This window comes from Tupaia chinensis, unplaced genomic scaffold (genome assembly GCF_000334495.1).
Source record: "Tupaia chinensis unplaced genomic scaffold, TupChi_1.0 Scaffold000039_1, whole genome shotgun sequence".
In the NCBI taxonomy this organism is placed as follows: Eukaryota; Metazoa; Chordata; class Mammalia; order Scandentia; family Tupaiidae; genus Tupaia; species Tupaia belangeri.
In genome coordinates, this window is record NW_006159494.1 from 643958 (window position 1) to 668161 (window position 24204).

General features: G+C 37.1%; 1 protein-coding gene across 1 annotated transcript in view; it reads right to left on the bottom strand.

Annotated features, from left to right (window-relative positions):
• Window positions 1-24204, bottom strand: part of TLL1 (tolloid like 1) — a 242887-nt gene that overhangs the window by 207816 nt on the left and 10867 nt on the right. The window lies entirely within an intron of this gene.

The window sequence follows — 24204 nt, forward strand, 5'->3', positions numbered from 1 at the left end:
AAAAAAAAAAAAAAAAAAATGTCCCCCAGGGACCAGTAGATGGCGTAATGGCTATGTTACTGGACTCCCATGTAGTCGACCACAGTTCGAGTTCCAGACCCGGTGGCTTAACCTCACACCAGGCCCATATGCGTGCGTGCCCAAGATCTCGAAAGGAGAATGGAGAAGAGATCGCGGCATGGCCATCCCCCCTGAGGGGGTGACTTGTCGCTTTCTGTTTTCTGTCTCTCTGTCTCTGTCTTTCTGGTGAGCACACATGCCCTCTCAAAAAAAAAAAAAATTCCCCCTAAATAAGTTTAATATGCAGCAAGTGTCAAAAACCACAAATTTAGAATTCCAGGTTATCTCAAAACTTTCCTGTAGCCCTACAAATTCTACGATACTATAGCAAAGCTCATCTTGACACTCTTACGAAATATGAAATAATAATTCTTTTTAAAAAGAATCACAAATGAACAAGGAAAGAATTACACAACTACTAACCCGTAGTAAACATAATTTTGACGTTGTCTTCTTCTTCAAATGGTATCTATCGTCCTATGTGTATATGTAGGCCATGGTGGGTAAAATCGATTTATCCAATAATTCCCAGTTAACATTTTCATTATTCTAAAATTATACCTCCGATTAACAGCAGTATTGTTATCTGCTTGATATGAGAAAGTAGCATCTTTACATTGCTAATTTTTAAAAGTTATACAAATGATCAAATTACTAATAATGCTTTGATAGTTCCACCATTCCAACATCTTGGAATTCGAGGCAGGCAACTAAAAGCAGTAATTGAGGCTAAAACCTGAGAAAGCAAAAGCAGTCTTTTAGAGGACAACAGAATTAAGGAATACATTTACACAATCTCAATAAAATGTGCTTGGTAGATGACGCATGTTTATGGGTAAAAAACCGTAAGAGTTATATCATGCATGTCTTATTAACGAGATGAAGCAAAATGCAAATCTTACAAATATTCAGAAGCACAATCCCTTGTGGAGCTAAGTATCAATTACAAATAAACAGTATAATAAATAATGTAAAATATAAACATAAAATGTTATAAATACAAGCATAACATGAAGATAGGTCATTCACTATTATCTCTAAGGTTACCACTAAGAAAAATTACACTAAACAATATGAATTAAGCACATGAACTGTAGAGTACTATTACTATTTCCATATATATATAAAAATATTTGCTATAGGGTGTGTGCACTCACCAGACAGACAGAGAAAGAGAGACAGAAAGCAAGAAATCACCCCCTCAGGGCGATGGCCACGCCACAATCCCTTCTCTTCCATTCTCTTCTCGGGATATTGGGCACACATGCACACGCGCACGGTGTGAGTTTTAAGCCACCAGGTCCAGGACTTGAACCGCGGTCGACTACATGGGAGTCCAGCAACATAGCCATTACCCTAACTGCTGGTCCCTATTTCCATATTTTTTTTAATATTTTTTCTATAGGTACATGCATTCACCAGAGAGAAATAGACAAAGGGAACTTGAGAAATCACCACTACCACCACCACCACCACCACCCCCAGGGGCCATGGCCATGCTGACATCCCTTCTCTTCCATTCTCCTCCTGGGATTTTGGATACACGCACATGCACCCAGTGTGAGTTTCAAGCTGCCAGGTCCAAAAATGAAACTGTGGTCGGCCATATGGGAGTTCAGCACCTTAACCACTACACTACCTGCTGGCCTACTATTTCCATTCCATATCTAAGAAAAAAAAGCCTCAGAGAATTTTAGTAACTTCCCCAAGTTTTCTTAGTAAGAAATAACAGCCAGAATTTAAAACTCAAGACAGGCTTAATCCCAGAGGGTTTTTTGCTGTTTTTTTTTTTCTTCTTCTTTTGCCATGTAAATGTTCTAGAAGAGTAAAAGAGTAAAGGACAAATCATTTTTAGATAGTCTTTCATCATGATTTATGCCAGTCAAGCACCAGAAGCAAAGCCATTTCTTTTTATACTTCAGAAAAGACAGTAGGAGAATCTACATGAAGTTCATGAATCTTTTTTAGAGAAGATAACTTTATTTCCAGGCTTTCAAAGAAATGCATTCATCAAGAATGATCATATGCATTTATGAATACATGAATAGAAAATAGATGAAAAGTTAGTCCATAAGTATCATCAAATATATAAATCCATAATCAAATGTAATATATTAAACTATAAGAAACTCTAAAATTGTCCTAATGCTACTAGCAGGAAAAATAAACTAAAAAGGGATGGAGCTAGATACTCTCATTAAAGTAAAGGTGTCAGGACAAGCAGATGGCATAATAGTTATGTCGTTAGACTCCCTCCTAGTCAACTGCGGTTCAAGTCCTGGACCCAGTGGCTTAAAACTCATGTCAGGAGTGTGTATGTGTGTGCCCAAAATCCTCAGAGTAGAATGAGGAGAAGAGATTGTGGCATGGCCATCTCCCCGGGGGCAGGATGGTGATTTCTCATTTTCTGTCTTTCTGCCTCTCTCTGTCTCTCTGGTGAGCACACATACCCTATAGCAAAAATCTCTCTCAAAAATAAAAAAAGAAAGGTGTAAATAGTCCTATAAAATGCCCCCTTCCCCCCCATCTCTAATAGTACTAATGATTTTTATGACATTCATGTAAAGAAATTTGGGGCAATGACAAAAGTGAATGTAAAGATAAACAACAGAAATGGTTCTTGGAAGAGTTTTTGGTTCTAATTTCCACTCTGCCAATGACTTAGCGTTATTCTCCCTGAGTCTCACTGTCCTTATTTATGAAGAATTATATGGCTGGCTAGATTGGTGAGTTTTTCTCCAAAGGACTTATTAAGAAAAATTTCAAACATGCAACAAAGTTAAAGAATCATACAATAAGTACCCAAATACCTTCCAACTGCATTCTACCATAAACATGTTATTACATATGCTTTACTGTTTATTCATCTCATATCCAGCCAGCCATCTACCTTAATTTTGGTGCCTTTCAAAGTAAATCACAGACACCAGTATGCATGCTCCTAAATACTTTTGCATGCTATAATCGATTTTAGTAATTATCTAGTGTTTTATTGTTACTGCCTTTTGTTTGTTTGTTGTAGGACCAGCTGCAGTGGCCCAGAAGCAGTATAATGCTTTGTGATGCTGGAGACCATATGGAAGATCAGGGTTCAATTCCTGGGTCAGCCTGTACATGCTGAGTGAGCACACATGTGCCTATGTTCCAGGCCACCTGGGAAGGCTATAGGGAAGATCTTGGTGTGAGAGACTGTTGATAGTACTTGTCTTTTTCTGTTCCTCTCATGAAATTAACAAAAATTTTAAAAGTAGCCAAATTTCTATAAGAAAATAGAATATTATTTGGTCCAGTCACAATGGTATAGTGGTGGTACAACACCCTGTGATACTGGAACCCACATGGAAGATTGGGTTTCCATTTCTGGTCAATCTGTGCATACTAGGCATACAAGCATGAGCCTATGATTCTGCCTAGTTGGGAAAGGCTGTGGGAAAGCACAGGATGAGACCTCGTGGAGAGTGCTTCTCTCTTTTTCTCTCTCACGAAAGAAACTTTGGGGCCAGCAGGTGGCATAGTGGTTAAAGTACAGGACTCCCACATGGCCAACAATGGTTTGAGTCCCACACCTAGCAGCTTGCTTTCTGATTTTCCCTCTTTCTTTCTCTGTCTCTCTGTGGTCAAACTTTTAAAAATAATAATAGCAATGAATAAAATTAAATAAAATTATTATTTTTACAAAAGAAAGAAATAAACTTCAAAAAGACATAAGATATTACATTGATAATTTTTTGTATGTCTTTTCTTTCTTTTTTAAGCGTTTGTGTGTTTTTTGCCTTAGGGCATATGTACTGGCCAGCGATAGAGAGAGACAGAGACAGTGAAGGGAAAGTAAGAAGTCACCCCCTAACTGCAATCCCTTCTCCTTTATTATACTCCTGGGACTTTGGGCACACACATCCACATGCCCAGAGTGAGTTTCAAGTCACCAGGTCTGGGACTTGAACACCAGTCAGCCATGTATGAGTCTCCCTGTATATTTCTTTTCTAAATAGCAGAGACCAAAATGTGAAACACGTAAAAGCAGAATGGCTTATTAGAAATAAGTATGAACGGAGATCATCACCCTCAGTGGGTTCCTCTGGCCTGTCTCAGGGGTTGGAAGAGTTCGAGGTTCCCCAAAAGGGAACAAATCATCCCATCAGATGCTGTCTAAGATCCTTCTAGCTCAGTACAGCCACTGTCTCTGACCACAGAGGAGAGTAGGCACACCACTCTGTCTTTCACCAAAAGTAAAACAGGGCCAATTTTGAAAAGCTTGAAAGTTTCAATGGTCAGTTATAATTGGCTTAACTGTTTTTTTTTATTGTGCTTAAGGCAACCCGGTATTCACATCAAGACGGTCATCTTTCAAAAGTAATTTTTTTATGGCAATTAATATTTTTCTACACTACAGCCAAGCTCGAGTCACAAATTGGAATGAGCCTTCACACATTCTGGCCAGTTCCCCAAAACAATGCTATTTTGGATAGGTATTTACAGTGGTGAGTGAATTTTTCTATACATAGAATTATAATTCCTTCTGAGATCAGTTACTCTTGCAATCTCTCTCTCTCTCTCTCTCTCTCTCTCTCTCTCTCTCTCTAATGTTGACTTTAAGGTGTACCTGCTAAGTAAACAAATATCCTACAAGTAGATATAAGAGGTCAGCTTTTCTCCCCACTCCAACTTTAGAGATATCTCTCAGCCTTTCTGGGTTGGTTTTCTAATTACTACCATTGAAGGAGAGATGATTAAATAATCCTCCGCATTAATAACTTCAATCAAATAAATAGTTAACACAAAACTCACTTCAAAGAAACCATCTTCCTGCAGGCAATTAAGTACCCTGCAAAGATAAGCCTGTAGTTCATCAGATCACTCAGTCATCATAAACATTCAATCCAACCACAGATTTTTAACTCAGGCAGAAGGAAGAAAGTTAATCCTGTTCTCAGTATTTATATAGTCCTTTCTGAATAGCTGGTCCCTGTTTCTCTGGTAGTTTCCCTCTGGCCCACTCCCCTCCCTGCCCCACCATCTTCTTTAAAAGAAAATTCCAGTTCAAGCTATTATGTAACACATTTCCTAGAACTTCAAAAAGGTCCAGATTACTTGCAATATAATACATTTGTATGAAAGGGGGCCTGATATATAATGAACTCCACTCTTTATTTCTAGTTATATGGTTTAGTAAGCTACTGATCAATATTGTCCATGATAAGGATGATATAAAGGGGCCAAAAGGTGGTATAGTGGTTAAGGCACCAGACTCTCACATGGCTGACCATGGTTCAAGCCCCAGACCAGAAGGCTTGAAAATCACAATGGTCGCTGTATGTGTGCATGTCCACAAACCCGATAGGAGAATGGAAGAGAAAGGACTGCACTGTGATTATCCCTCCAGGAGGGTGATTTCTCACTTTTGCTCTTTCTGTTTCTGTCTTTCTCCAGCAAGCTCACATGCCCTGTGGCAGGAAAAAAGAAAAAAAAAAATGAAGATGACATAAAAAAGATACACTATACACTCGAAGGTTACCCAAGGAAATCTGAACTGGTAGGCTGGGAAAGAAATTGTAGTAGGAATGCTTAAAACTATGAGCACATTCACTGCTCAGAACTACTGAGAAACAATTCCCCAGGGTCCCTTGGATTTCGACACATATTTTCAGCAGACATGCTGATGTCCATCATTCTAGATCATTTTTTCAAGGCTTTTTCTATAAAGAACAGCCTAGCCAGATATGGCAAAGAACAGATTTACTTGCTGATCAGTAAAACATCTCTCTCTGGGGCAGAGTTTAGACAGAACTGTTTACAGCCTAAGCTCAGTGCTCTCCAACAGAATGAGAATCCTCTACATCAACAGCATCAGCCTGCCTCATTCCATGTCACCCCCAAGAGACTTATAGTGCGAGAGGAACTCACACAACATGAAGTTCATACTGTTTGCTGTGCTAGGCATAATAAAGGTTTCTGTCTCTAAAAACAGAGTTCTGCCAACATCTATGATATTGTAGCAGGCTAATTTGTTAACCTACAAATAGGGCAAAATGCCACAGTTCTTCACAAGGACGTTGTCTGTAGCTATTCCTGTTATCCTGACACCTCTCTGCTCAATTGAGGGATCACTCTGTCTCTGCCAAGTAAGAGTGAACTGGCTTGAACATCACGCTTTCACATAACTTTCCTAAAATCAGATAAATTTTACTCTATGTAATCAAGAAAGTATAATGTTTAGTTGGAAAAAAATCTGAGAAAAATAAGATGGAGCAATTCAAACTTTCTCCAAATTTCATATAACATTTTTCAGTGAAGACTTGCTTTCTGGAGGAACACACACACACACACAAAAAAAAGCCCTGTGAATGTATTACACATAATAAAATATATATCATTTACACATGATACAAAACTGAATAGAAAATACTATAAAGGTAATTAATATCAAAAAAAAAAAAGAAAAGAGTAAACGTTCCTGAAAAGAGTTTAAACATCCTTTCATGTTCACGCTATAAGTAACTAAAGAAAGCGAAGAATGAGAGGATTATAGAGATTTACTCCACTGACTTCTGAGTAGTTTTGGAAGTTCTCCAGTGGATGCTGTAAATAATTATACGCTAAAAGAAATATACACAGTTTTAACATAGCACCTCAGTTTAAACAGCCAAGATGAGATGGTTATTATTTTGCATGACTGCAAATTAAGGGTTAAGACGCAGGATGAAAGGGCTCAATAATATGGACTTCTGCTCTGAAACACAGTATTTTCAACTAGACTTTCATACCTAAGCAGGATCAGCTTTGCCCTGGATTTCTCAGGCAAATAAATTATATATCATCTTATTTGCTTTACCCAGTTCTTTGTAATTAAACCATAGTTCAAAAAAATCTGCATGTGCTGTCTCTGAGACAAAAATAACATGGGATGCCAAACAAGAACACTCAGCTCTGAAAAGGCTTTTTCTCCCACAATAAAAATAGAAAACAGTTAGCAACATGGGGACATACACTGTGCTTCTCTCTAGCACTGAGATTCTTAGCATGTTATAGACATTTATTAATATTCACTATGTGTAAACAAAGAATACGCTCACACAACTCTAAGGGCAGGTTGAGTATCCCTTGTCCGAAGTGCTTAGGTCCAGAAGTAATTCAGTTTTCAGATTTTTTTTTTTATTTAGAATCTTTGCATATCCAGAATGAGATAGCTTGGGGATGGAAGGCAAGTTTAAACACAAAATTCATTTAGGTTTCATATGCCTCTTGTACACAGAGACTGAAGGTAATTTTATACAATGCCTTTGTGTTGCAGCATTTTTTAAAGAATTTAATTTTACTTTTTATTGCTTTTAAATTTTGCAATAGGGCACATGTGCTTAGCAGAGAGAGAAAGAGAGAGAGAGGGAGGGAAAGTGAGAAAGCAAGCCGGCAGATATGGAACTTGAACTGCAGTCAGCCAAGTGGAAGTACAATGCTTTAACCACCATGCCACCTGCTGGCCCTAATTTTGACTACAACCTGTCACATGAGGCCAGATGTGGAACTTTCCACTTATGATGTCATGTAGGTATTTAAGAAGTTTCAGATTTGGAGGGCATTTCAGATTCAGAATATTCAACCTTGTATAATCAGATACACTTTTCTGGAGTTTAGAATACATTCTCAGAATAATTGTCTGCTAATAATGAAATTTCTAATCAAAGTGCCATGGCAGAAAAACACTTAAGTTTCTAACTTCTCTCATTCTCAGACCAGTGAACTAGGAGAAAATCTACTGGTGAACCTGCTTTAGGTAAAAATGAGTGGAGACTCTGTCTATGATGAAAGCACCCTACTCAATACAGATTTCCAGGTTCCAGCCCAAGCAACCGGTTTTACTTTCTGATCTATATTTCAGAGTTGGCATATTTAAAATCTTTTTCCAGGTGATTTTGATACTCTAGCAGGTTTGAGAGGTTTTTACATGGGTCAAAGAAACTAAGCAGGAAAATAGAAGAATGGGCAACCCAAATCAATTCTGGGAATGAGAAGCAGGAGATAATAAGCAGTGAATCAGATCTGGGAGGATTCCACAACTAGTAATTAAGATAAAATAGAATTCAGAGACTCATGCTGGCTAAGTAGGCAAGTGTGTTAGAACCAAGAAGACAGTCAGGAAACTAGAAATATGGGTCCCTATACTGTTAAACAAGACAACAGTGCTTCTAAAAAAAAAAAGAATCCTACTATCTTATTGATTCAGAGACAGTGTCATTTTTTTTTTTCCTATCTTGCTAGAGGGGGCATGCTCTTTCCAGAAAAAGAGAAAGTGGGAAAGCACCCCCATGGGGAAGGGTCATGTCACAAGCTCTTTTTCATTTCTCCTTTCCAGACTTCAGGTATGCATACACACGCACCTGGCATGTTTCTCAAGCTGCACGTCCAAGACTTGAACTGCACAGTCAACCATGCAGTGTCCAGCTACCTTAACCACCACGCCATCAGCTAGTCCAACATCATTTTTAAGAGCAACCTTGACTTAAATCTTTCTATTGCAAATACTTTTACATGAAATAGACCCATAAACTAAATGACTTCTGTGTTTCAGAAACATTAAGTTTAGGGCAATACCCTGTATTATCAAAGAACATGAGAGCAAGAGTATATCATGTGGGTAGTATGGAAGGATATTGAGTAGTTAGGGAATTTGAGAAGAAAGGACAGGGGTTCAGAAATAAGAGAACTTGACAAAAATCAAGCAGAGTCTGGTTTTCCCACTTTGTAAACTTAAATATTATTACTTCCATACATCAAAAGAATGAGAGAATAGATGTACTAATGACTAAAATTTTAAGCTTAGGAGTCGGGCTTGGGTTTCAACAAGAAGCAGCTATCTGATCACAGGAATGTTACTTAACCTTAGTAAGTCCCATCATCCTCATTTGCAAAACTGGATGATGGGCTTTAACAACAGTAACTACTTCACATGATTGGCATGGTTATTTGAAATAAGGTAGTATTTTATTAAAGTTCTTTGTACTGATTTGCTTTATAAGCCTAACAGTGTAGCAGGGCATTTTATTTATCTAGCTTTCTTGAATACATTAGTACAAAAATTCTCTTTCACACTCATGAAGGGACCCCAAATCTTTTTTTAAAAAAATCATTTATTTAATTTTTTTTTTATTTCACCAGAGAGAGAGAAAAAGTGAAAGTGAGAAAGCAAGCCATCAGGTCTGGGACTAGAACCATATCTGACCATGTGGGATCCAGCCCCTTAAACACCACACCAATTGCCTGCACTCAGATCCCCACATCTTAAAATATGTGGCTATATATAAAATCACAGGATGATAGACTTGGAATTGGTTTCAGAAATTCTTGTCATATTCCCTAATTTTATAGAGGGAGAAACTAACACTTAGAGACCAGATAAACATGAGCCACATCTTTCTACTGGTGTCTAGAAATGACTTCATTAATTCTGTCTTCCAGTCTTCTCCAGTGTCATTTTTTTGATGAAACTAAAGAAGGTAATATCCACTCCTTATAACCAAGCAATACTGGGAAGGAAAGTGAAAGTCTCTCTTGGTTGCCCCTATATGCCCAATCTGCTCCCATGAAGGAACTCCTGGAGCAATGTGTCCTCTCAAACCTTTTTAATGAGCTTATAAATCCTTTCCTAAATGAAAGCCATGCTTTCTGCCACACACTAAGCTCTGAGAAGTTGGTTTCAAAGTTCCAGAAGATTAAACTGCCAGAATTGGCATGTAAGTTTCCTTATTCTCAGCTAGTGGGGGTTTTTTGGTTTGTTTTTGTTTTTAACTATACCATGATTGTGCCTGCCCTTGCAGATCAAGCCACTGTTTGTGATCTAAACCTTCTCCTGTTATTTTCCTTAACATTAGCTACTGTCTCTACATTTTTTCTGGCTTCTCATTGGTTTCTTCTGTTTTTCTTTTTTCTTATGGTTTGTTTTTGTTTGTTTGTTTGTTGTTGATGTTGTTGCTGGGTTTTTTGTTTTTGTTTTTGTTTTGTTTGTTTATTTTATTGGCCATAGGGCTCAGATACAGAGAGAAGGAAAGTGAGAAATTCTCCTCCACTTCCTCTCAGGATTTTGGGTATGCATACACATGCACCCAATGTGATTTTCAAGCTGCCCCTTGAAATGGGCTATGGTCTCATTTCAATTTATCCTAAATACATATGTATTCTAAATACATACCTTACACCTTTTCTTATATGTTGTGGTCTCATTTCAATTTATTCTAAAACAACTATAGGGAATGGAATCATGGTAAACCACATGAAAGACCAGTGTTTTAACTACCACACCAAATGCTGATTTCCATTGGTTCCTTCTCTCAAAATATGGGCCAGCAGGTGGTGTGGAGATTAAGGTGGCTGGATCACAAGTGGCCAACTATGCAGTTCAAGTCCTAGACCCAGTGATTTGAAAAACATGCACTGTGTGTGTGCCCAAAAAACCCCCAGGGGAGACTGAAGGAGAAGGGACTGTAGTATGTACATCCCCCCGGGGGGGAGAGGGAATGATTTCTCATTATTCCTCTGTCTCTCTGTCTGTCTCTCTCCAGAAAGTGCACATGCCCTAGAGCAAAAACTAAAATGATAAACTAAAATTACTCTAAAAATATATCAAGATCTTTGTCAGCAAGGATTTCAGTGGGTATTGAGAAAAAAAAAAAAGTGCTACTCTTACTTATAAAACCACAAGCAACTCTCTCAACTCTTGATCTCAGTTTCTTCATATTAAACATACAGATAATGAGGCCAGCCAGTGGTGTGGTGGTTAAGATGGCTAGATCACACATGGGCAACCATGAAGTTCAAGTCCTAGATCCAGTAGATAGACAAAAACACAGGAGTACGTGTCTGTCCCAAAATCCATAAAAGATAAATACATAGGAAAGAAGGAATTGCATATGACCATTCCCCCCCATGAGGGTACTTTCTCACATTCCTTCTCTCTGTCTCTCTCTAGCAATGAAATGTGACCTCTAGCAAATCTTCAAAAAGAAAGGTTAAAAAAATAATGAGGGTCATGACTTCATCTTAGTTAATTCACACTCTGTTATAATGAGAACTAACTAAACATGGTTCAGCCAATAAATAAAAATGTTTAGTCATTTGGGCCTGGCAGGTGGTGTTGTGGTTAAGGCACTGGACTCCTACATGGCTGACCATGGTTCAAGTCCTGGACCTGATAACTTGCTTTCTGACTCTCCCTCTTCCTCTCTTTCACTATGTTTCTTTCTGGTCAAATTATAGAAGAATAAGAATAAATAAAGTAAATAAATTATCCTTTAAAAATGCTTAATCACTGTAGTATATTATAATGGATTTTCCTTACAAAATTCAATGCCTATCCACTAAACCCTAAGGCCCATACTCTTGTGAAAATGTTTCTAGGTTGCTTTGAAGTTGTTTCTGCTGGGTTGTTGGGAAAGTCATGACACACTTTCGTATACAAAAACATAGAAAAATACGTCATGACTTTCCTGATGATTTAATACATACCTTACACCTTTTCCTATATGTTGTGGTCTCATTTCAATTTATTCTAAAGCAACTATGTCATTCTCAAGCTCCTACTGGTTCCTCTTCACTTTCAGGAATTCAAAATACTAGAATGCCTCAAAACTAAGTCCGTGAACCTCTTCTCTTCTTTATCTGCAATCATCCCCATACTGAAGCCACCCAGTCTCACCACTATGTATACCACCTATAGTCTGACGCACATCTCTAGTCCAGACTTTCCCTGAACTCTCACCTCATGTATCCAATGAAATTTAGATATTTCATTGGAATCTCAAATTCACCTGTCTAAAACTCAAACTGACTTGCTCATCTCTCATTGTCTCACATGTAATTAAACCATCATTTTATTCTTCCCATTGCTTACATTTTAAGTTTGGCATCCAAGTTTCCTTATTCTCAGCTAATGCTGAGACTCCAGACTCTCCCACTTACAACCCTACATTCAGTTCATCAGCATATTCAGTTGGCTTCAGACCTTTTCTTACACTCCCTTCCAACTCTATTACTAATACCCTGGTCTGCTCCGCAATGATGCCAGGTCTAGATTATTCCAGTGATTTCATAACTCTCCAGCCTCTTTCTGCCTTCGCTCCCCACATCCTATCTCCAGCATTCTCAAGTATCTAAAGAATCTTAGAACCTAGTCCCTCTCTGCTACCTAGACTAATTTCCAACTTCCTTTACCTGAGGTCCATGGAGATTGGCACTAGCTGTGCTTTCTACTCTTCTCTTTAAACGAGGCCACAATACAAAACTTAGATGACTCAGAGCCGGAAGGCCTGGATATAAGTCACACTTCCACCATTTTCCAGTTGTGTACAAAAGCTATTTAATCCATGTAAATCTCAAATTTTTATAAAAAGGAAACGAACAATATTGTTGATTCTATCAGATCACTTTAAATCATTAGGTATATGGCAGCACTGTTAGAAACTCAAAAAATACTTAGTATTATCTATAGCCTAATCCTGTCTCAAAACCCAGCTCACACTTATTTGTGCAGCCTTTTCAAGATGCACTAATAAAGAATCTCTTCTTTTCAAAATCTATAGCACTGCTTTGTTGGAAAGATTTACTGTACTTTGTATCAACTTATAAACTTTGCCTTAACAGGTATTTCAATACTGTCATGCTGTTTAACTTACTGGAAATTTATAAAGTGTCTTATGTGAAACCGACCTTACACTGCATTTTTCATTAAAATCATCTGTATACTTATTCTATTAATCCTGACCAGACATAAGGTTTTTGCAAGACAAGAAACTCTCTACCAGAAACTCCTTTAATTCCTCACAGATTCTACAGGTGTCTAGTTAAAGAAAACATACTCCCTTTTTGCTCTCTGAGTAGCACCATGGCAGTTAGCATGAACAAGCACCTTACAAAAGGCAGCAAAGCGAAGCCAAGAAGACAGTGATTGATCCATTTTCTAAAAAAGATTGGGATAATGTTCAACATAAGAAATACTGGGAAAACACTAGTCACTAAGATTCAAGGAACCAAAACTGCATCTGATGGCCTTAAGGGCCATGTGTTTGAAGCGAGTCTTGCAGATCTACAGAATGATGAAGGTGCATTTGGGAAATTCAAACTAATTACTAAGGATGTTCAGGGCAAAAACTGCCTGACTTCCATGGATCTTACCTGTGACAAATGTGTGCCATGGTCTAAAAATGGCAGACCATGATTGAAGTTCACACTGATGTCAAGACAACCTAGGGTGGGGTAGGGGGGCAGTGGCCATGCCACAATGCATTCTCCTCCATCATCCTCTCTGGATTTTGGGTACATACGCACACACAACTGTATGAGTTTTAAGTTACCGGGTCTAGGACTCAAACTGCGGTCAACTAAGTGGGAGTCCAGCAACATAACAATTATGCCATCTGCTGGTCCCTAAAGTTCAGACTTTTAATAGTGACAAATATAAAATACATTTTGTGAAAAAAATAAGTAAAGAAAAACACACATATTCTTAGGTGATGTGGTGATTTGAATGCAATAAACATAATTGCTTAAACATATCAAGGTGAACAAAACTCATGTTTTCTACATGAAATGAAATATCTACTATGACCCTAAAAAAAGAAAGAATATTATGGCTTGAGTTCAAAAACAGATAAAATTGTGAAGTGACTATCTCTTAATAAAAACATTACTGAGACATATTCTTCACTATTAGTTCATGCTAAATGCTAGCCACAAATGGGATCTTTATAAGGCAAAAAACAGTTACCAAATCATATGTTCACAATTTTTCAAAGTTGAGACCATTGATATATGCATATCAAAAATCCAAACTGAAACAGTTTCAAGAAAAATAAGCAAGCTGTCAGAATCTCTTGAGCCTGTTTTGTTTCATACGTTTTAGTTGCGAACAATTACTGAAATAAATGTTTACTGATTTCACTATTACAATGATGCAGAAAATATAAAACAGGTTCATGGAAAACTCAAAGTTATGAAACAGAAATTTTGGAAATGATTCTGATTACTTGGTGGAATAACTCCATGGATATAACATTGACCAAAAAAAAAAAAAAAAAAAAAAAAGACAAAATACAAAAAAAAGAAGCTGACAAATGAATCCTTAGTCTACTATCTTATAAAATCACTATACTAAGACATAGGGACTAATTCAAAGAGGCAACTTACTAAGAGTGAATAAAAATCAAACTAAAAAAAGAAGAAAATTTGGTTAATTACAATTATTTTAAGAACAAGACTGAAGAAACTGCAATTTAATGAATATAAAATTAACTAAATATATTTTTCTCCCTTTTAGTAATTTAAATTTTTCCCAGCTTTCCCTCTACATTGGTTGAATATCCACTATAAATTTGCCATATATCCTACATAGTAAATTTTTAAAATAGTCTATATTTCCTTTATTTCTTCAAATGGAACAGCAGTAGAAAACAGCAGTTAAAAGCCCAGACTTGGGAACCAGCAGTTAGCATAATGGCTATGTCGCTGGACTCCCATGTAGTCGAGCGCGGTTCACCGGGTGCGTGTGCGTGCGTGCCCAAGATCCCGAGAGAATGGAGGAGAAGGGATTGTGGCGTGACCATCCCCCCCGGGGGGGCGGTGATTTCTCACTTTCTGTTTCTCTGTCTCTGTCTGCCTGGCGAGCACACGCGCCCTATAGCGAAAATCTCTCCAAAAAACAGCCCAGACTTAGAAGTCAAGCCACCTTTTTTCAAACCCTGACCTTCTCATATCTTACTTTGTGGCAATAAATAAAAACAACATAATTTCCAATAAAACTTAATTTTTAAATAAAACTTTTATATACAAAAACTAGCACTGGGCCTTAGTTTTCTGATGCCTGAACTATATACCGCTCAGAAAACTACTACTATCCTTGAAATGAACTGTGGCATTATTACTCTGAAGTCATGCCAAATCAATCCTATGACTGCATCTGCCTCAGCAGGCATTGGTGAACAACTAAGGAATGGGTTAGAAAAGTAACTGATGCTTTTCAAAATAGACTAGGAATTATAACGTCTGTTTGAACATACTCAGATACCCTCTCTTCACTTCAGCATCTAATCCTAACCATTCCCAATATTCATCCCTCTATAATTCTACGACCACTTTGAGATCACATTTGGTGCTAATTTTAACCAAACTTCACCTCTGTAAAAGTAGGAGTTGTGTTTGTATAAATCCAGGGAAGGCGAACAAGCAAGACAGGTCAATAAGCAGAAAGACAATAGGAACAGGGAAACAGGTGACAAGGCAAACATGGCCCAGGTGATAAGAACCAAACAGAGAAACAGAAAATCACAATAAAGAGGGAGAAATAAAATCTTTTGTGAAAGGAGATGAATATGACTGGGCTGGGGCCAGCCTGCAGCGTATGCTTAGGGGATCCAAATCCCACATGACCCACCACAATACAAAGTTAAGTGATGACTATTCCAGTAGATAACCTTATTATAAAAATGCAGCTTAAAATTTCACTCTTTGAGAGCCAATGAGGTTACAGAATGATAGCCTCAATCAAAAGCTCAGGATTAGCTTACGTGCTCACAAATGATTCAAAATGGCAGCATGCTTTGGCGTTAAAAAGAATGGAGTTGAGGGGCAAAAGCTACTATCTTGAAGATGTAATCTCCCAATGTAAAGTAATAATATCTTTAGAGAAAGAAAATCTCAGAAATCACAACCCAGATCAAGGCTAACAAAGAATGCCTGAGTATAATAAGGAAGCACCAATATAGAAATGCAAGAGTTTATAGGATGAGAGTTACTGGGGTACACCAACTGTGAGACGCCCCAAAGAAAAGCTATGGAATAGACCATCCTCAGAGCTACTTTCCCACCTCATTAGTTTCTTTTTCTTTTTCTCTGTTGTTCTTTTTCTCAGCTAGAGGACATGTGCTAGAGAGAGACACAGAGATAGAAAGAGAAAGGAAAAAGCACCTCTGATGGGGCATGGTCACACCACAATCTCTTTTCCTACATTTTTCCCTCTTTTCAGGATTTTGAGCACACAGGCACACACTACTGGCATATTTCTCAGGCTACCAGGTCTGGGACTCGAACAGCCTGGTTAGCCTTGTGGGATCCAGCTGTCTTAATCACCAGGCCAGGGAATGAGCCCTCAGCTTCCTAATTTCTATGTTTCTGGGACATTTGTGATAAAGGCCTCATCTTTCATTAATTTGCTAATGAAACAATGATCTCTCATTAATCATTAATGATTTTCATGTTCACGATTTAATAATTACCTAGCAAAAAGTATTGTGCTTTAAAAGGAAAGAAATAGACAGCAATGCTTAACCCAAAGAAATCATAAGAACATGTTTTCAGGAAACTTTAATTAATCAATGAGTGACATATTATGAAGTGATAACTGACTTTTCTAATTCACCCGCATTTATATGGATAATCAATCACGATAATTGGGATTGGCTTATGACTTTAGAAGACCATTATTGTGCCTCTAATACCAGGAGTTTGGGGTAAAATAAGCTCTTTTAGTCCATCCAGGGCTACATTTCCACAAATTAAAGAATAAGATTTTCTTCGAGACTTTGTACCTGAAAGTTACCACAGGAAATTTTGAATTTGTATAAACATCGAGATTCAAGTTTTATTATTAAAAGTTTTATCATGGGAGAAGTTAAAAAACCAGCTTATTTTCACTAAAGAAAAGGAAAACACTTGATTGTTTTCAAGCGGTTGAAAAGGCTGAGTGATGGTGAGTTGCTTCTCTATTCATAGCAATAAAACAAAATGTTTTAAATACCAAAAGATGCAGAAGCTTATTTTCAGGGTCCCTCATAGACAAGTTTGGAAAAGCATAATATCAGTTCCTTCTAAGAGGTCAGGGAGTAATTAACTCCGCCTGAGGGCAGCATGTCAGTGCATGTAACCTGGAGTACGGCTTCTCTTGGGTAGTACCTTTCCCTTGTCAATCACAATGGGTAATCTGAGTTACATATGGTTATTTTCCTCCATGAAATTTAAATTGAGTCCTTTCAAGTGAAAGGCACACAAAGTTTTACAATTACAATGAAGGCTTTATAAACAATTCAGGAGATTTTCTGGATTAATCACAGACACATAGGACTGAATGAATATACTTAAACCATCAGCTAAAATAATGATCAAACCATTCTCACAGAAGATCTTATGGCAATAATTAATACATAACAGCAAATGAATTTCTGTCTAATACCCTAAGTTTTAAGTTTTGTAACCATATACTTTGATGATGTTTAACACTGAGAAGTCATTTGTAAAGCCTATTCTTTCTGCCACAATGACAAAATAAGTACTAGGGCTTAGTTTCCTATATAACCAAAAATGCTCATTAAAATATTTTTTAAATCGTCCCGATTGCATCAATAGATGAGAGAAGGGTAAAATATATTCATGATTGAGAGAAGGAGAGAATTCACAGAAATAAGCAGAAAACCGAAGCCGGCTTTCACCTGAGGTTTTTTTTGGTTTTTTTTTGGTTTTTTTTGTTTTTATTTTTTTTTACCAAATTTGGTTGACATGGCTTTTGGCTTTCATTGTCTCACAGAACTGAAAAGACAGAAGACCCAGCCCACGGCCCACCCAACCTAAAAAATCTACTACAATAACTCCCCAAAAATCTGGGACTCCCATGAATATAAAACATGACAGTTAAACTCATAACATCCCAGGTACTGCACAAATACTGACATTCCAGAAGCTTGAAACTAAAGTTTAGATCAGAAAAAAGCAAATATCCTCTTGGACCTCATAAGCAAAAACTGTCCCCCAAATAGGTTTATTTTCTGAATTGATATTCTTACCATAGCCTAATACACCCAATCAGATAATTCATTTTAAAGTGGTCCTAAACAAACAGTCTGTATCTTCAGCCAGCCAACAAAGGCAAAAAAAAATTTAAATTCATTAAAGAACAAATAACTCCCATTTTCTACAAATTATTCCAAAGTTTTTATGAGACTAACACAACCTTGACACTAAAGCTCAACAAAAACAGTATAAGGAAAGTGTCAAGTCAATTTCACTAATGAACACAGAAACCAAAACCTCATAAAAAATAGCAATAAATTTAATCCAACGATGTAAAAAGAATAGATTATGTCCAGATTGGGTTCATTCCAGGAATGCAAAATAGGTTAACATTAGCAAATCAATTATTCTAATTCACCACATTAAATGGTAAAATAAGAATAATTGTATTATCTTAGTAAACACAGAACTCCTTATTCAGAAAAAAGGTATCTGTGTTTTTAAGTAAACACACTAAATGGCATAATTGATAAATAATTGAAAGCATTCCCCTTAAAATTAGGAACAGAGCAAGTTAGCCTTCAGTCATTGTTTCTATGGAACTCTGGAAGACTGTCAGCACTGCAAGTAAAACTAAATTAAATTGAAAGCATAAAGATTATAAAGGAAGAAATAAACTGCATGTTTATTTGCAGACGATCTGATTGCCTACGTGAAAAAATATTCAGGTAAATTCTTAAACTTAATAAGATTGATAAGAATGTTCAATAAAATCAAAAATCAAATACATTTCCACACAACATCAACAAATGGTTTAAAAGATAATTTTTAAAACTTATTTTTTGTATGTGTGAGAGAGAGAGAGAAAGAGAGAGAGACACTCTTAAGAGGGTCTTATCCCATAATCCTCCCCCATTCCTGTGGCCAACCAGAATCACCGGTACTTCCAGCCTGTCAGGTAGACCTCAGGGAATAAACCCAGGATCTTTTCATAGGACTCTGACATGATACAGCAGTATCTCTTCTGCCTCCACAGCCAAGCCAAAGGAGAAATTTTTTTAAAGATGCATTATTTTTGTGTGAGCCTATAGCCTGGTGGTTAAGATAATTAGAACCCACATGACCAACTCTGTGGTTTGAGTTCCAAACCTGGCATCCTGGAAAAATCATGCTGGGAACATGTGCATGTATGCCTAAAATTGTGAAAAAAAAAAAAAAAAAGAGAGAGAAGGAGAAGGAATTGCAGTGTGACTATGTCCCATGGGGTGTGCTTTCTCATTTTCCATCTCTCTTACTCTGTCTCTCTTCTCTGGCAATTGTTTTTAATGAGAAAGATACATTGTATAATCAAAAACATTTTAAATATGTGAATAAATCAAAAATATAAAAATTTTATGGTGAAAATTATTAAATATGTATTAAAAAGTAGCCAGCAGGTGGCATGGTGATTAAGGTACTGGACTCCCATATGACCAATGACAGTTCGAGTCCCAGACCTGGCAGCTTGCTCTCTCACTTTCTCTCTTTCTCTGTCTCTGTCTCTTTCTGGTGCATGTGCACTATAGCAATATTTTAAAATAATAATAAATAAAATTAAGTAAATAATTTTAAGAATGTATTAATAAACATTAAAGGCTTAAACATGGATATACAATGTTCATGGATTAAAAGATTCAATAGCATAAAAATAATTGTTTCTCCACTAATCCATTGATCCAGTGCAATTCCAATTGAAATCTAAACAATGAGACTTGACAAATTGATTTAGAAGTTAATATGGGATACAAAAGTAAAAATATAACCAATATATACCTGAAAAACAACATGAGTAGACCTGTGATATCAAATATCAAGAATTTGGTCCAGCCATGGTTGGTCAGCTGGGACTATACTAAACTTCAGTGCTGGAAATCACATAACTGACCACAGCAGACCCTGGTTGGTCTGAGAACATGTCAGAATGCATGAGATTCTATGTGCCCAAGATCCTGACAAGCCGGAGGACTGGAGAAAGGGTTTGCAACAAGACAATAGCCTGTCAAAGGTGCTTCTCTCTCTTTCTTATTTGTGTGTGTATGCATTTTCTTTTATTTTATTTTTGCCAAAGGGCACGTGCACTCACTGGAGACAAAGAGAGAGAGACAGTAAGAGGGAAAGTGAGAAATCATCCCACATAGGGGATGGCCACATCATAATCCCTTCTCCTTTATTCTCCTCCTGGGATCATAGGCATGCACACATGCATGATCAGCATGAGTTTCCAGATGCCAAATCTGGGACTTGAATCATGATCACTCCTGTGGGAGGCCAGTGCTTTAATCACCTGCTGGCTCCAGTCATAGTATGGCTTTTTAAAACATGAATGCAGTATTTAATAATCAAATCAAGCATAGAAACATACGCATCATTTCACATTACATTATTTTGTGTACATTTGATATTCATCTGAGAAGTCTTCTCTATCCGAAATATAATTAATGCATTCTGTCCTCTATGCTACCACAATATGTTGTATATTGCACTCTCATATTGATTGTTGGCATATCCATTGCTTCTTTTCTCATGGACATTGAAATCCTAATAAGAAGGGAATGAATATGTCTTCTTTGTAACCCCCAAGTACAGTTCTGGAATGTATTAGGTGCAAAACATTGGTTGTGTTATTACACTTTGTAGTGCATCACAGTTTAGCAAGACTTTGTGCATTTAATCCTTAAAAGCTTTATAGACTAGGTATTATTAACCTCACATTACAAATAAAAAAATAAACTGAAGTTCAAAAGCATTATAAGTAGACCGAAATAATATAATTAAACACAGAAGACCCTATGCCTTACACCTATGTCTTCTATACAACAGCCAGTGCTCTTTAACTTAAATTCTACCACCTGGATTCCTACTCTTAATTTCTATTGGACTTCATTCTTTATTACTATTAAAGTCTTTGGCAATAATTTGTTTGAGAATATGAGACCCTTCGTTTAAAAGCTAGGCATATCATGCATAAAATAAATTAACATAGCAAAGAGTAATTCTTACCTCACATGAATTAAAGCTTTGTGAAGTTGAATTTTATGGAGATAATTAAAAACATACACTTATATCAAGTGGAAGACTATTTTCAGGGATATACACCAGTGAATAATTGATATACCAATTTATCTTTTACTGTGTCCTGCAGTTTCCTTGCCTCTAGCTATTACCCCTATTATGAACAGTGATCTCAAACTTGAGAGAATTGGATTTTCCCCATCCTCTGGCCATGTTCTGCTCAGCCAAAGTACACATCATCTTTCCTGTGAAACAAATCCAACTGAGCAGCTTTCGATCCTGACAGTAATGTGACACCAGTGTTCTGATAGGCACACAGACTGTCCACGTACCTCGCCACATTTATAGGAGACTTTTCTAACTACTGAACTGAATTAGTTGAGAGAGATAAAGAAAGATGAGAAATTTGGCCTAGATTGTTTTCAAAAACCAATTTTAGCAAAGACAAGTCAGGGAACTGTAGGATCTGTTGTAGCTACAGCCTGGTAGATGCCATGATTTGACTGGAACCTGGACCCTTGAACCTGTACTCTTAGGAGATGGTGTAGCCCACAGGCTCTGGGACTTCTGGTACTACTTCATAGGAACTCTCACTTTCTATGTCAGAGATACCAACATTCAGAAAGCTTTAGGGCTTAAAAAAACCTGATGGATTTCCAAGCCTCAGAGAGAAAAGCAAGGGTTCCACACAAATACAGAACAGAGCCCGGACTGGAATTTACTTTTCTTGACTTCCAACCCAATCTGTTTCCCAAATGGCATAGAACTACCCAAGTAGGATTACTTAAAGAATGTAAAACTTATTTTAACTTTTCAAAGCCCCAATAGAATAGTGTGAAGAAAAAGAACAGACTTCCATTTACTGCATTGTATTATTTGCTTCGCTTCTCCAGAACTGTAACCAACAAAAAAGTGAACCGCAGATCTTTCAGTGTACTCAAGGATAACGACATAGTGTGAAAAATGGAAGCATACTCTCGATCAATAAGGAAAAAGATGGCAAGTTGATATTATAAAATCAAAGTTTTTGAGAAGAAGTAAACGGAAATCATCACTGCTAATACAAACTCTCCAAATAATTGCATAAGAAATTCTTCATTCATCCCATCCCAGTCCACTGCCAAATAACAGTCTGTAAAAAACTTACCTGAAAGCTGATAAGTTTTTTACATATCTTTATTCTTCATATATCTTGGGTAAAAAAAAAAAAATTCAGAAAAACTTTTTTTAAGCACACAATATTCTGATTACCATAATTTACAATAGTACCCATTTTTAAATGCTAAACTGAAATAACCTTAGCATACAATTATGTGATTACTATATAAAAACTGTACACTGATTACTATATAAAAACTTATTTACACATGAGCTATTCTCTACCTGTAAATGATAGTGACAACTATTTCAAGTAAGGTATCTTATTTCATACTTTTGTAATCCCAAAGATAAATCAATGTTTCATTCATAGTAAATATTCAAAAATATTTAATGAAGTAGTGAATATTTGTAGTGTAAAGCCATGTGTTCAAACTTCACTCCCTATCAACATGGATATGCATATGTAAGCTCTTCATGCTAATCCAGATGGCAAATAAAATGCAAACTAGAAATTACTGAAAAACTCTATAGCCAAGATTCTCTTCACACATTAGTCAATGTGAATTGAAAATTGTCAGTATATTTTGAGTGTATTAGACATATAAGGAGGCAAGAAACTAACACATAGAAAACATTTATATTGGTTACCTTCCATAGCTTTCCAGGCAGAAATGTCTATTTGAGGGGTTTTATTCTCTCAATTGCAAAGTTCAGAAGACTTGAGATATGAATGAATTTTAGACATGGTAAGAAAAAAAATACCTTTATTCCACAAATGCTTTAATGAAGATCAGCATCCTGCAAATAAATAGCTACATTTTCTAAAATATCACCTATATCTTGGGTACTTATGCTACTAGGAATAAAAATGATAAGTGTTTCCTATTTTAGGCTAATTCATGTATACATTCATTTCATTCTTATCAAAAGACCATGAAGCCCATAATATCAACTCCATTTTATAGATCAGAAAACTGCAGCCTGAGAAGGTTAAATAACTTGACAAAGTAACTATGTGTATGGGGGGAGAGTCAGTATTAAAACCATATCTTTCTCACTCCAAAATTCATGTTTCAATAGGTCAGTATTTTACCTGCCTTAACCAAAAAAAAAAAAAAACCCACTTGTGAAGCTAACTACAATTCACAAAAAGTACCCAGCTAGAAGAGCAAAAGGAGGAAGGAAAGAAGGGGAAGGAGGGAGGGTGAGAGGAAAGAAGGAAGGGCAGAACGGAGAAAGAGAGACAGAAAAGATGGGACAGAAAGAGGGACAGAAAAGATGAAGGGAAGAAGGGAAGCAAGAGAGAGAGGAACTGAAATTATGAAGGGAGGAAGGGAAGGAAAAGAAGGCAAGAGAAGGAAGAAAAGAAGGGAAATAATAAAACAGAAAGGATGAGAAGAAAGAATGAAAGAGAGGGAGAAAGAAAGAAAAAGAAAAAAGAAGAAAGAGGGAGATGGAGGGAGGGAGGAAGGGAGGCAGGCAAAGGGAAAGAAAAGAGGGAAGGGAAGGAAGGGAAAGGGAAAGCATAAAGGAAGGGGGGAAAATGAAGGACAGGAGGGAGGGAAACGAAGGCAAAAGCAAAGAATGAAGGAAGGGAGGCAGGAGGGAGGAAAGGGAAAACCATGGCAGCACATGGAGTTCAGGGGCTCTGGATTAGAATTTTCACTTTTGACTGGGAACTTAGAGCAAGCTATCTTAAAACACTCAAAACAAAATACAAAAATAAAATGAATGATGGTCTTTGTTTGTGAGTCATACAGTTTCGTGTATTAGGCCCCCTTCAATCTTCTGAGGTGTATTGCATATGCTAGAGATCTCTTCCTACACTCAATATCTAATCCCGGAACACACTGGAGGCCTGTCCTATAACCAATAGCGTCTTCCCTCACATTTACTTTTCAGTCAGCAGTTCACCCAGCAAACTGCTCACAAATCTCTTTCTGAACAGAAACATCAGGCAACACAAGTTCCCACATTTAGGGCATGCCTTCAGTCACCCATTACAGAGGGCAAATCTCAATTATTCAGACCATGCTGACTACCTGCCAGTCACACTCCCTTAAGGTCCAGATATGCGCTATTTCTTCTCCTGGGACTAAAAACTAAACTGACAGGTGGTGTGGTGGTTAAGGATGCTGGACTCCCACATGGTCGACCACAGTTCGAGTCCCGGACTTGGCGGCTTGATTTCTCACTCTCTCTCTCTCTCTCTCTCTCTCTCTCTCTCTC